The 9529-nt window shown below is 51.1% G+C and overlaps 1 long non-coding RNA gene across 1 annotated transcript; it reads right to left on the bottom strand.

Annotated features, from left to right (window-relative positions):
- Nucleotides 1-3353: 3353 nt before the first annotated feature.
- Nucleotides 3354-3825, bottom strand: LOC103646541 (uncharacterized). Its single transcript, XR_562255.3, has 2 exons — nucleotides 3787-3825; nucleotides 3354-3691 (listed from the first exon to the last, which is right to left on the bottom strand). It is a non-coding gene; the product is annotated as an uncharacterized lncRNA (long non-coding RNA).
- Nucleotides 3826-9529: the final 5704 nt, after the last annotated feature.

Genomic DNA, 9529 nt, shown 5'->3' with positions numbered 1-9529 from the left:
CCTGTTTGTTTATTTCTAAGATTATATAATCCAGTTTATGGATTATATAAGCACCTAATGAGATGCTTATGGATATCATAATTAGGTGTCTAGATTATATAATCCACCTAATAATCTATATTATTTGTTTGTCTCTTAATTTATTTAAGCTAAATTATATAATGTAAGAGGTCAACAAACAGAGCCTTAATTAACCAGATGTACTTTGTGTCTTTGTGTCTTTGTTCCTTCATTTATTTTGTCATTCAGATGGAGCACTGAGCCACCCAGCATTCTCAATTCACCAGGATGAAATATGAATTGTGATCTTATCCTTATTAGGTCATATAGATAGGAACAAGTAAAAACAATGTCACTCAGAACTTTTGGGTTGCTATAGAAAGAAAATTAATTTCACTATGCCCGATGATTGAAAATGTGCCAATAATTAATCTTTCTCGTAAGGCTATCCAGCAACGTCCCCTAAATTTCATCCTCTAAAGGAATATTCTCTGTATTTTACAACACTCTCTAAATGATTCCGTACTCTATATTTTCTCCATCTCCAACAACATCCCTAAATTCGATCCTCTATATCTTATATACTCTCTAATGTACCAACTTAATTAATATAATTTATTGTTCGGGGCCAGCTTGTCTGACAATGTTGCGTGTCTTCAGGAGGAAGACGAGCGAGCGCTAGTGGGAGTGTGGGACCACCTCGGCGTGGCAAGGAGAGAGAACTAGCGTTTAGCCAGAGAGCCGCTACCTTTGGGGTGTGCAAGTATGTCCTTTAAATTTAGAGGAAGATTTAGCGCTCCTTGTTGGACGGAGAGAGGAGATCGTCGTCCGCTAAATTTAGCGGACAGAACCATTTAGGGGTCCTTGTTGGACACAGCCTAAGAATAGTATGACCAGCTGATTACTAGATGATTCAACAGTCCCACTAGGTGAAGGGATAGTATATTACCACTTCCACTTTCCCAAGGTTCACCTTGAAGTGCATGAACGCATCAAAAAAAGGCGCAGAAAGAGATGGATGTGCAAGAATGTTTCCAGGTTCCTCCCGCGGAACTAGTTCCACATCAACCTTTCGAAAAAGCTCCTTTAATTAATTTGCATGAGATGTCCCTTTTGGCATTATTCTTGTTGTCATGCTTTGTCCTAGGCCAGCGTGTTGCTCTTGTTGCTATGTACTGCTTTTGGTGTCTTCTTTAGTTCTTTATCTTACTTTCTAAAAAAAACAATGGATCGGGAGGATTTATGTATGTATGTATGTATGTATGTATGTATGTATGTATCTATCGTCGTTGTCTTGCCTGATTAACTTTTTGGGCAGTTGTTTTAGCAAAGGCAGTTAGGAATTAAGATATTTTCAGATTCAATTTAATCTAGAAATATAGTGTGATAAACATGATAGAAGATATGTGTATGTGTGCATAACTACTTACAGTAGCAGTAAACAACAAAATAGCATGTGAGTAACCAGCCGAGAGACCAATGCTCAAGACACAGGTAACTCTATTTACATGAGATATCTCGTGTGTATGTTCGATGTAAACGATCTAAGCCAATGCAGGAAGGGGTACGCAGTGCAGTACCTCAAACGGTCGTCGGGAAGAAGTCGTACGACAGGAATTGCAACCACCCGGAAAAAGATGAGGAACATGAACAACAACGCCGTCCACCAGGAGGAAGATGAGCAGGTTCCCGCGAACAAGGCGATGTCGATCCCGTGAACAAGCCGGTATCGATTTAGCGAACATGCCTAGGCACCAATGAACTCCGTGTCGGTCAAGCAGTCGTGTCCGTGTGCTCCCAAAAACCTTATCAACCGCCTATCCCGAGTAGGATATCTTGAACGGCGATGGTTTCGGAGTCCTGCTTACTTTATTTCTTGTACGCGTAAGAACACAGAGCCAGGAAAACAGAACGCGTTGTAGCAGTGTGTGAGAGTGCGCTAGTAGAAAATTCTCGTCGGCCGTCTGGTCAAAGAATTATCCCATCTTATTTGAATGTGAGGATGTGCCATCATGTATAATTGTAGCCATGAACTAGTCATAACAATGGCCGGTACTTAGTTGGAAGACATAAAAATGTCCGTTACTAGTAAGCCAACAAAATGACCGTTAACTCCAAGACATACAAACGTCAGTTACTAGTAACTTATCATTCATCAAGCCATGACAATAATCTCCACCGTACCTTAGTACCTTATCCTCTTGTAATTTCTCTTGGAATTATACTGAATATTAGATAAATGGATTTCACCTAAAATATTCTAACAAAGCCAAGCACTCGAAGCTTCAGCTTCTCTGAAACCCAGTGCATCGTCGTAGTTTGGTATGACGAACAAGAGCACTTTGCCGTGGTCGGTCACTGCAGGCATTAATCTGGTGATTGTTCGGGACTCTTGGGGTACACAAACCACAAATTATGCGGGGATTTTGGAATTTGGATTATCTGAAGAACAAGAACTTATATGTTGTTTGTTGTATTCTCTGCCATTTCCACCATATTTTCAGAGTGGAAAATTGGCAAAGGATTAAGTTAGTTTCTGTTTTTTTGGATACCATCTGTGTTCAGTAACTGCAATGTTCTCTTTGTCTAGCTATTTTCATCATATTCCAGACATGCATGAACTATCTATCTATCACACACATCTCCCTCAGCCTCCAGCGGCTCGTAGTGAGGCGGGAGCAACAGGACAGAGAGGATAAATTCGATCGGCGGCGGGACCGCATGTCAAAGCAGAAGCAAAGGAGCTGGCCGGGGAAAAGGAGAAGAACCAAGGCTCACTAGGAGCAAGAACCCTTTGGCTTCTTTTGCATCAACTTAGTTCGGGGCTCATCGATTGGGTGCAAAATGTACTGTCCTACCAGTTGAAAACCACATGCAGTGCATGCAGCTAATCATCAGCTCCTCACCTCATTTGTCGTATTAGTTGACATCGATCATACTCTACGTGCATCACTATAGTAAACGAGGAAATTTCCGACGGCTAAAACCGTCGGACATAAGAACTAAACCGTCGTGGATAATGCGTCGGAAATAGCATTATGTCCGACGGCTGCCGTCGGACATACGCTATGTCCGACGGCCCTATCGAACCGTCGGAGATAAGGCGGCGTAACCGTTTTAACCGTTGCCTGAGCCCACAGCTGTTATGTCCGACGGTTTAAAGCCGTCGGACATAACATATAGCATATGTCCGACGGTTTAAAGCCGTCGGACATAACATAAACCTTATGTCCGACGGCCTACACTAAGCCGTCGGACATAACGTTTTTCAGAAATTGCACAAAAATCTGAAATTCAAAAAATCTGACATTTGCAAATACAAAACAGAATTCATACACATATACACATTCACATTAACAAATATACTCACATAAGTATACACATTCACAAATATAATCACATAAGCATTCACATTCACAAAATTTAACATAACAACATAGTTCCAAATGGTTGCAATAAGTGTTTACATAAACATAGTTGTCCAAACTCCAAAATGAACATTATTCGACGGGTAGGCTTTCACATGAAAGGTTTCAACAAGTGTTTTACATCAGTATCACTCATATCCATCGCCACCTCCTCCGGCTGGACTATGCGTGCTGAAAAGATTGTTCACCCACGAATGTGTTGTGTCGTCCTGACCAGACCCATCTCCAGGTGCGGCAACTGAAGCGGGTGGTGTCTGAAATCCCTATAACACAAGCACATGAAATAGTAACCACTCAGTTGTTCATTTAAACACATAAGACATCTATGAACATGTCACACACGCATATGTGTACATACCATAGGGAATTGTGACGGAGGCGGAGGCGGTGGTGGAGGCGCCAACATTGGCATTGGAAGTGCAAAGTCCGGAGGCGGCATCCCATATGTCGGCATCCGGAGGAGCATGGGACGGCGGCCGGAGCACGGGGCGGCGGCGACCGGCGAACGGGGCGGCGGCGGCGGCCGGAGCACGGGGCGGAGCTCAGGGCGGTGGCGGCCGGAGCACGAGCGTGGCGGCGGCAGAGAGAGACCGTGGTGGCGGCGGCACGAGCGTGGCGGCCGGAGCACGAGCGTAGCGGTGGGGGCCGGAGCACGAGCGTGGCGGTGGCCGGAGCACGAGCTCGGGGCGGTGGCGGCCGGACCAAGGGCGGCGGCGGCCGGAGCACGAGCGTGGCGGCGGGCGGGACGGCGACCGAGCGCGACGAGCGTGGCGGCGACGGCGTGCTCGGACGGCGGCGGCGGCAGAGAGAGAGAAACGGCCGGGTGAAACTGAAGGCGCGCGGGTCGGATCCGCGCGTTAAAAAGCCTTATGTCCGACGACTCGGTACGAGGCCGTCGGACATAAGCTTATGTCCGACGGCCAGTCTGACAGCCGTCGACTGTTTTCTGTTATTTTCGACGGCCGCTGTTGGCCGTCGGACATAACCTTATGTCCGACGGTTGCCTATGAGGCCGTCGGACATAATACGGCCGTCGGAATTTTGTAGTTTTACTGTAGTGCATGCATATGCATGCACGTCCACCTTATAATATATATAAAACCTTTAGCTTTGCGCCGAATGGGCCGGTTCCGTTGTGAATGAATCTATTCTCTAGTGTACGTGTACTCATATGTGTAATACGTGATATCTCAATATGTGTCGCTCTAACCTTCGTCTTTTTCATCAATTTATGATACTCATTCTGTCTATACATTTTTTTTGCTGATCAAACTTTCTTAAGTTTAATTAAATTTATAGAAAAAAATTAACGTCATTTGTATCTTCAAATACGTTTACTACTAAAATATATTTAACGACACTTATAAGTATTAATATACGTCTAGTTAAAGTTATAAATATGTAACTTATTCTCAAAAAGTAAGAATATGTCTCTTTGTGAAATAGAGGAAAGTATGTAGGTTAACAGGTGTACTTTCTTTCCACATTTGCTTGAATGGACATAAGAACTTATAAAGATTCATTAGTGATGATGAAAAATTACATATTGTTTAGTAGATTAAGAAAATCTCCAGCAATCTTTCTTAAGCACGCTTTCTAAATCCTTATTTAGAGAGTTATTCTAATAAAAAAACATTCTTTAGAGCAACTTCAAGAGATTAGCCAAATTTACCGATTTAGCAGTTCTCCAAAATAGATTCCACAAAAAATAGTAGACTATTCCAAGAGACTCTAAATTCAAAACTTTGTATGGCGAGTAAAGCAAGCTATTCAAAAGTAGAGAACAAAGATGTAGGGATAGATACTAAGTTTGAAGAGTCATTTATAGAGTTTATTGGAGTCGTTTTTCGTTCTAATACTAGCCAAATTTTAGCTTTATAAAAACAATTTGGCTAGTCCCTTGACATTGCTCTTATAACTCTCCATGCTTCAACTATATCTTAATTCAGCACTTCGGAAGAGCTAGCTCTGCTCTCTTCTCTCTATCTTTAGCGAGTGAAGAACCATAAGTAAAGACTAAAGAATAGGAATGTTCAGAGATCTAGTTGAAGCAATTGTTGGAGGAGATTTTTTTTCACTAAAATATATGTTCCTCTCAACATGGAAGAACATAAAAGAGTCTTGAAGTTGTTCTTATCTTGGATTGTGCCTACACTGTGCACTACTACAGTACGATTTTGAGAGATGGTTCTTGTTTACACAACATGTCGGCGTTTCAAGACCGGGGGGTCCCTGGACCGACGAGTAAAATGTCGCCGCGTGCCCCAGCCCAGATGGGTCGGCGCGAGGCGGAGCGCGAAGGGGGGAAAGGCAGCCGGAGAGAGAGAGGTGGAAATCCCGCGGCCTTCGTGTTCGTCCCGCGCCCAGGTCGGGTGCGCTTGCAGTAGGGGGTTACAAGCGTCCACGCGGGAGGGAGCGAGCGGCCTCACGCGAGCGCCGGTCCCGTCCTCTTCCCCGCGCGGCCAACCCTCTGTAAGAGGGCCCTGGTCCTTCCTTTTATAGGCGCAAGGAGAGGATCCAGGTGTACAATGGGGGTGTAGCAGAGTGCTAACGTGTCTAGCGGAGGAGAGCTAGCGCCCTAAGTACATGCCATCGTGGCAGCCGGAGAGGTTTTGGCACCCGGTTCGTGTGGTGTCGTGGCCGTCGGAGGAGCGCTGGAGCCTAGCGGAAGGACAGCTGTCGGGGCTGTCGAGTCCTTGCTGACGTCCTCTTGCTTCCGTAAGGGGGCTGAGAGCCGCCGTCGTCATAGAGCGTGCGGGGCGCCATCATTACTTATCTGGCGGAGCGAGCCAGATGGGACGCCGGTCTTGTTCCCCGTAGCCTGAGTCAGCTTGGGGTAGGGTAATGATGGCGCCTCATGTTGATGTGGCCGGTCCGTGCCCTAGGTTGGGCGATGTGGAGGCTCCTCCGAGGTCGAGGTTGAGTCTGTCTTCCGAGGCCGAGGTCGAGTCCGAGCCCCTTGGTCGGGCGAGGCGGAGACCGTCGGCTGAGGCCAGGGCTGAGTCCGAGCCCTGGGGTCGGGCGAAGCGGAGTTTGTCGTCTTCCGGGGCTGAGCCCGAGTCCGAGCCCTGGGGTCGGGCGGATCGGAGTTCGTCGTCTTCTGGGGCTGAGCCCGAGTCCGAGCCCTGGTGTCGGGCGGATCGGAGTTCGTCGTCTTCAGGGGCTGAGCCCAAGTCCGAGCCCTGGGGTCGGGCGGAGCGGAGTTCGTCGTCTTCCGGGGCTGAGCCCGAGTCTGAGCCCTGGGGTCGAGCGGATCGGAGTTCGTCGTCTTCAGGGCTGAGCCCAAGTCCGAGCCCTGGGGTCGGGCGGATCAGAGTTCGTCGTCTTCAGGGGCTGAGCCCGAGTCCGAGCCCTGGGGTCGGGCGGATCGGAGTTCGTCGTCTTCAGGGGCTGAGCCCAAGTCCGAGCCCTGGGGTCGGGCGAAGCGGAGTCTCCTAAGGCGCCTGAGGTCGGGCCTGGCTGCCTGTCAGCCTCACTCTGTCGAGTGGCACAGCAGTCTGAGCGGCACAGGCGGCGCTGTCCTCTTGTCAGACCGGTCAGTGGAGCGGCGAAGTGACTGCGGTCACTTTGGCTCTGTCGTCTGGAGGGCGTGTGTCAGGATAAAGGTGTCAGGCCACCTTTGCATTAAATGCCCCTGCGATTTGGTCAGTTGGCGCGGCGATTTGGCCAAGGTTGCTTCTTGGTGAAGACTGGGCCTCGGGCGAGCCGAAGGTGTGTCTGTTGCCGAAGGGGGGCCTCGGGCGAGACGTGGATCCTCAGGGGTCGGCTGCCCTTGCCCGAGGCTGGGCTCGGGTGAGGCGTGATCGAGTCCCTCGAATGGACCGATCCCTGACTTATTCGCACCCATCAGGCCTTTGCAGCTTTGTGCTGATGGGGGTTACCAGCTGAGAATTAGGAGTCTTGAGGGTACCCCTAATTATGGTCCCCGACAGTAGCCCCCGAGCCTCGAAGGGAGTGTTAACACTCGCTTGGAGGCTTTTGTCGCACTTTTTTGCAAGGGGACCAGCCTTTCTCGGTTGCGTTTTGTTCCGGTGGGTGCGCGCGAGCGCACCCACCGGGTGTAGCCCCCGAGGCCTCGGAGGAGTGGTTTGACTCCTCCGAGGTCTTAATGCCTCGCGCAATGCTTCGGCTGGTCTAGTCGTTCCCTCATGCGAACTGGCCATAGCCCGGGTGCACGGTCGGGTCCCAAGTTCTCGGGCTGGTATGTTGACGCTGTCAACGGTTTGGCCGGAGCCGGGTTTGCGAGAGCAGCCCCCGAGCCTCTGCACAGGGCGAGAGGACGGTCAAGGACAGACTCGACTTTTTTACATACGCCCCTGCGTCGCCTTTTCGCAAGGAGGAGGGGGGAAAGCGCCATGTTGCCCTCGGAGGGCGCCGAACATGGTGTCTCCGGTGAGCTGCCGGCGGGTAATCCGAGTGGACGCCCGTGCCCCATTTGTTAGGGGTTGGCTAGAGGCCCGGAGGCGCGCTCAAAAGTACCTGCGGGTGATCTGCCGGACCCGGTCACCTGTCGACGGGGTTCGAGGGCTCGATGCCTCCCTCTGATGGGATTCCGTTACAAGATCGTTCCCGCCGGTCTCGGAAATGTCCTAGGGTACCTCGGGAGCGTAGCCCGAGCCTTGGTTATGTATCGAACGTACCCATGGTCATCCCTCGCTCTGTGTCTGAGGCGGCTGTGAACCCTTCGAGGGCCAGCCTACGAACCCCTGATCAGTAGTGGGCACGGAGCCCGAGTGGCCTGAGGCGGCCGCTGAACCCTTCTGAGGGGCCGGCCTTCGAACCTCTGACCAGTAGTGGGTGTGGAGCCCACGAGCTCTGAGGCGGCTGTTAAACCCCTCCGAGGGGCCAGCCTTTGAACCTCTGATCAGTAGGGAGGCTCGGAGCCGGTTTCCTTCACGGAGAAGGATCCTTTTCGGGGTATCCCCCTTTCTTGGTCCCTGTTGTAAGAGAGAGAAAGAGGAAAAAGAAAAGGATACGAAATCGAATGACGTGGCGTACCTTTTTTGACGCGGTCATTATGGCGAAGGCGAAGCGTCGCTCGCTTCCCCTGCCAGAGGCGCCGCCTGTCCCGCCGCGGAGTTAATGCGACGGGGCGAGCGGTCCGCGGGGCGGCCGTTGCGCGTGCGCGAGCCGTTCGAGGAACGGCCGTTTTGCTTTGAGTTTTTTGAATCCCGCGGCGGGTCCGGGTGAAACGTTGAACGGGTCTCGCCTTGGTCTTTATATACTCGGGGGAGGATCTGGCGACGGTTCTTTGCTCCGCTTCTCGCCTTTTCCTTAGGTTTTCACAACCTGAGAGGTTTAGCCGGAGAAAAGGAAACCGCCCACCCAGTCCTTTCCGCTGCCACCCCTTTTGCTCGGTGATGGCCGACCGGGTGACCATCATCTCGCCGCGCGACCCATGGCCTTTCTCCACAGTCACAGCGGATGACCTGGAGGATCTTGTTGCTGAGGGTTTACTTCGCCCTCTCTCTGATGAGAGGCAGCCGGAGTGGATTCCCCCCGCGAGCGGAGCCGCTCCGTCCCCACCGCCAAGGTACGTCGTGAGCTTCGTCTCCTTCCACGAGCGGGGATTCGTGTGCCGGCAAGCCGCTTCATGCGGGCGATCCTGCACAACTATGGGGTGGAGTTGCACAACCTCAGCCCCAACTCCATCTCGCAAGCCGCCATCTTCGTAGCGGTGTGCGAGGGATACTTGGGGATCGCCCCCCACTGGGACTTGTGGACTCATCTCTTTTCCGCGGAGCTTTTTGCTTCGCCAACGGGGGAGAGAAGGGTCCGCACAGCAGTGCGGGCCGGCGGCTGCATCCTCCAGCTGAGGCAGTCGCGGGCATCGCAGTATATTCCCGCCATCCTTGCGTCCTCGAATAAAGGGTGGCAGCGCCGGTGGTTCTACCTCCGGAATGACGGCGAGATGCTCCCGCCGTTTTCTCAGCGAGTGGTCACCGTTGCCGCTGACGCTTGGCGCTACGGGACCCTGCACGAAAGACAGAAGAACCTCGAGCCCCTTCTCAAGGCCCTGGAGGCGTTGCGGAAAGGAGGGCTCACCGCCGCGGGAGTGATTGCCGCCATTCACCGCCGGAGGGTGCTTCCCTTGGCGGAGC

This window comes from Zea mays, chromosome 2 (genome assembly GCF_902167145.1).
Source record: "Zea mays cultivar B73 chromosome 2, Zm-B73-REFERENCE-NAM-5.0, whole genome shotgun sequence".
Classification (NCBI taxonomy): domain Eukaryota; kingdom Viridiplantae; phylum Streptophyta; class Magnoliopsida; order Poales; family Poaceae; genus Zea; species Zea mays.
Note: the sequence above shows the minus strand (reverse complement) of the source record. Positions and strands in the feature narration are given on the sequence as shown.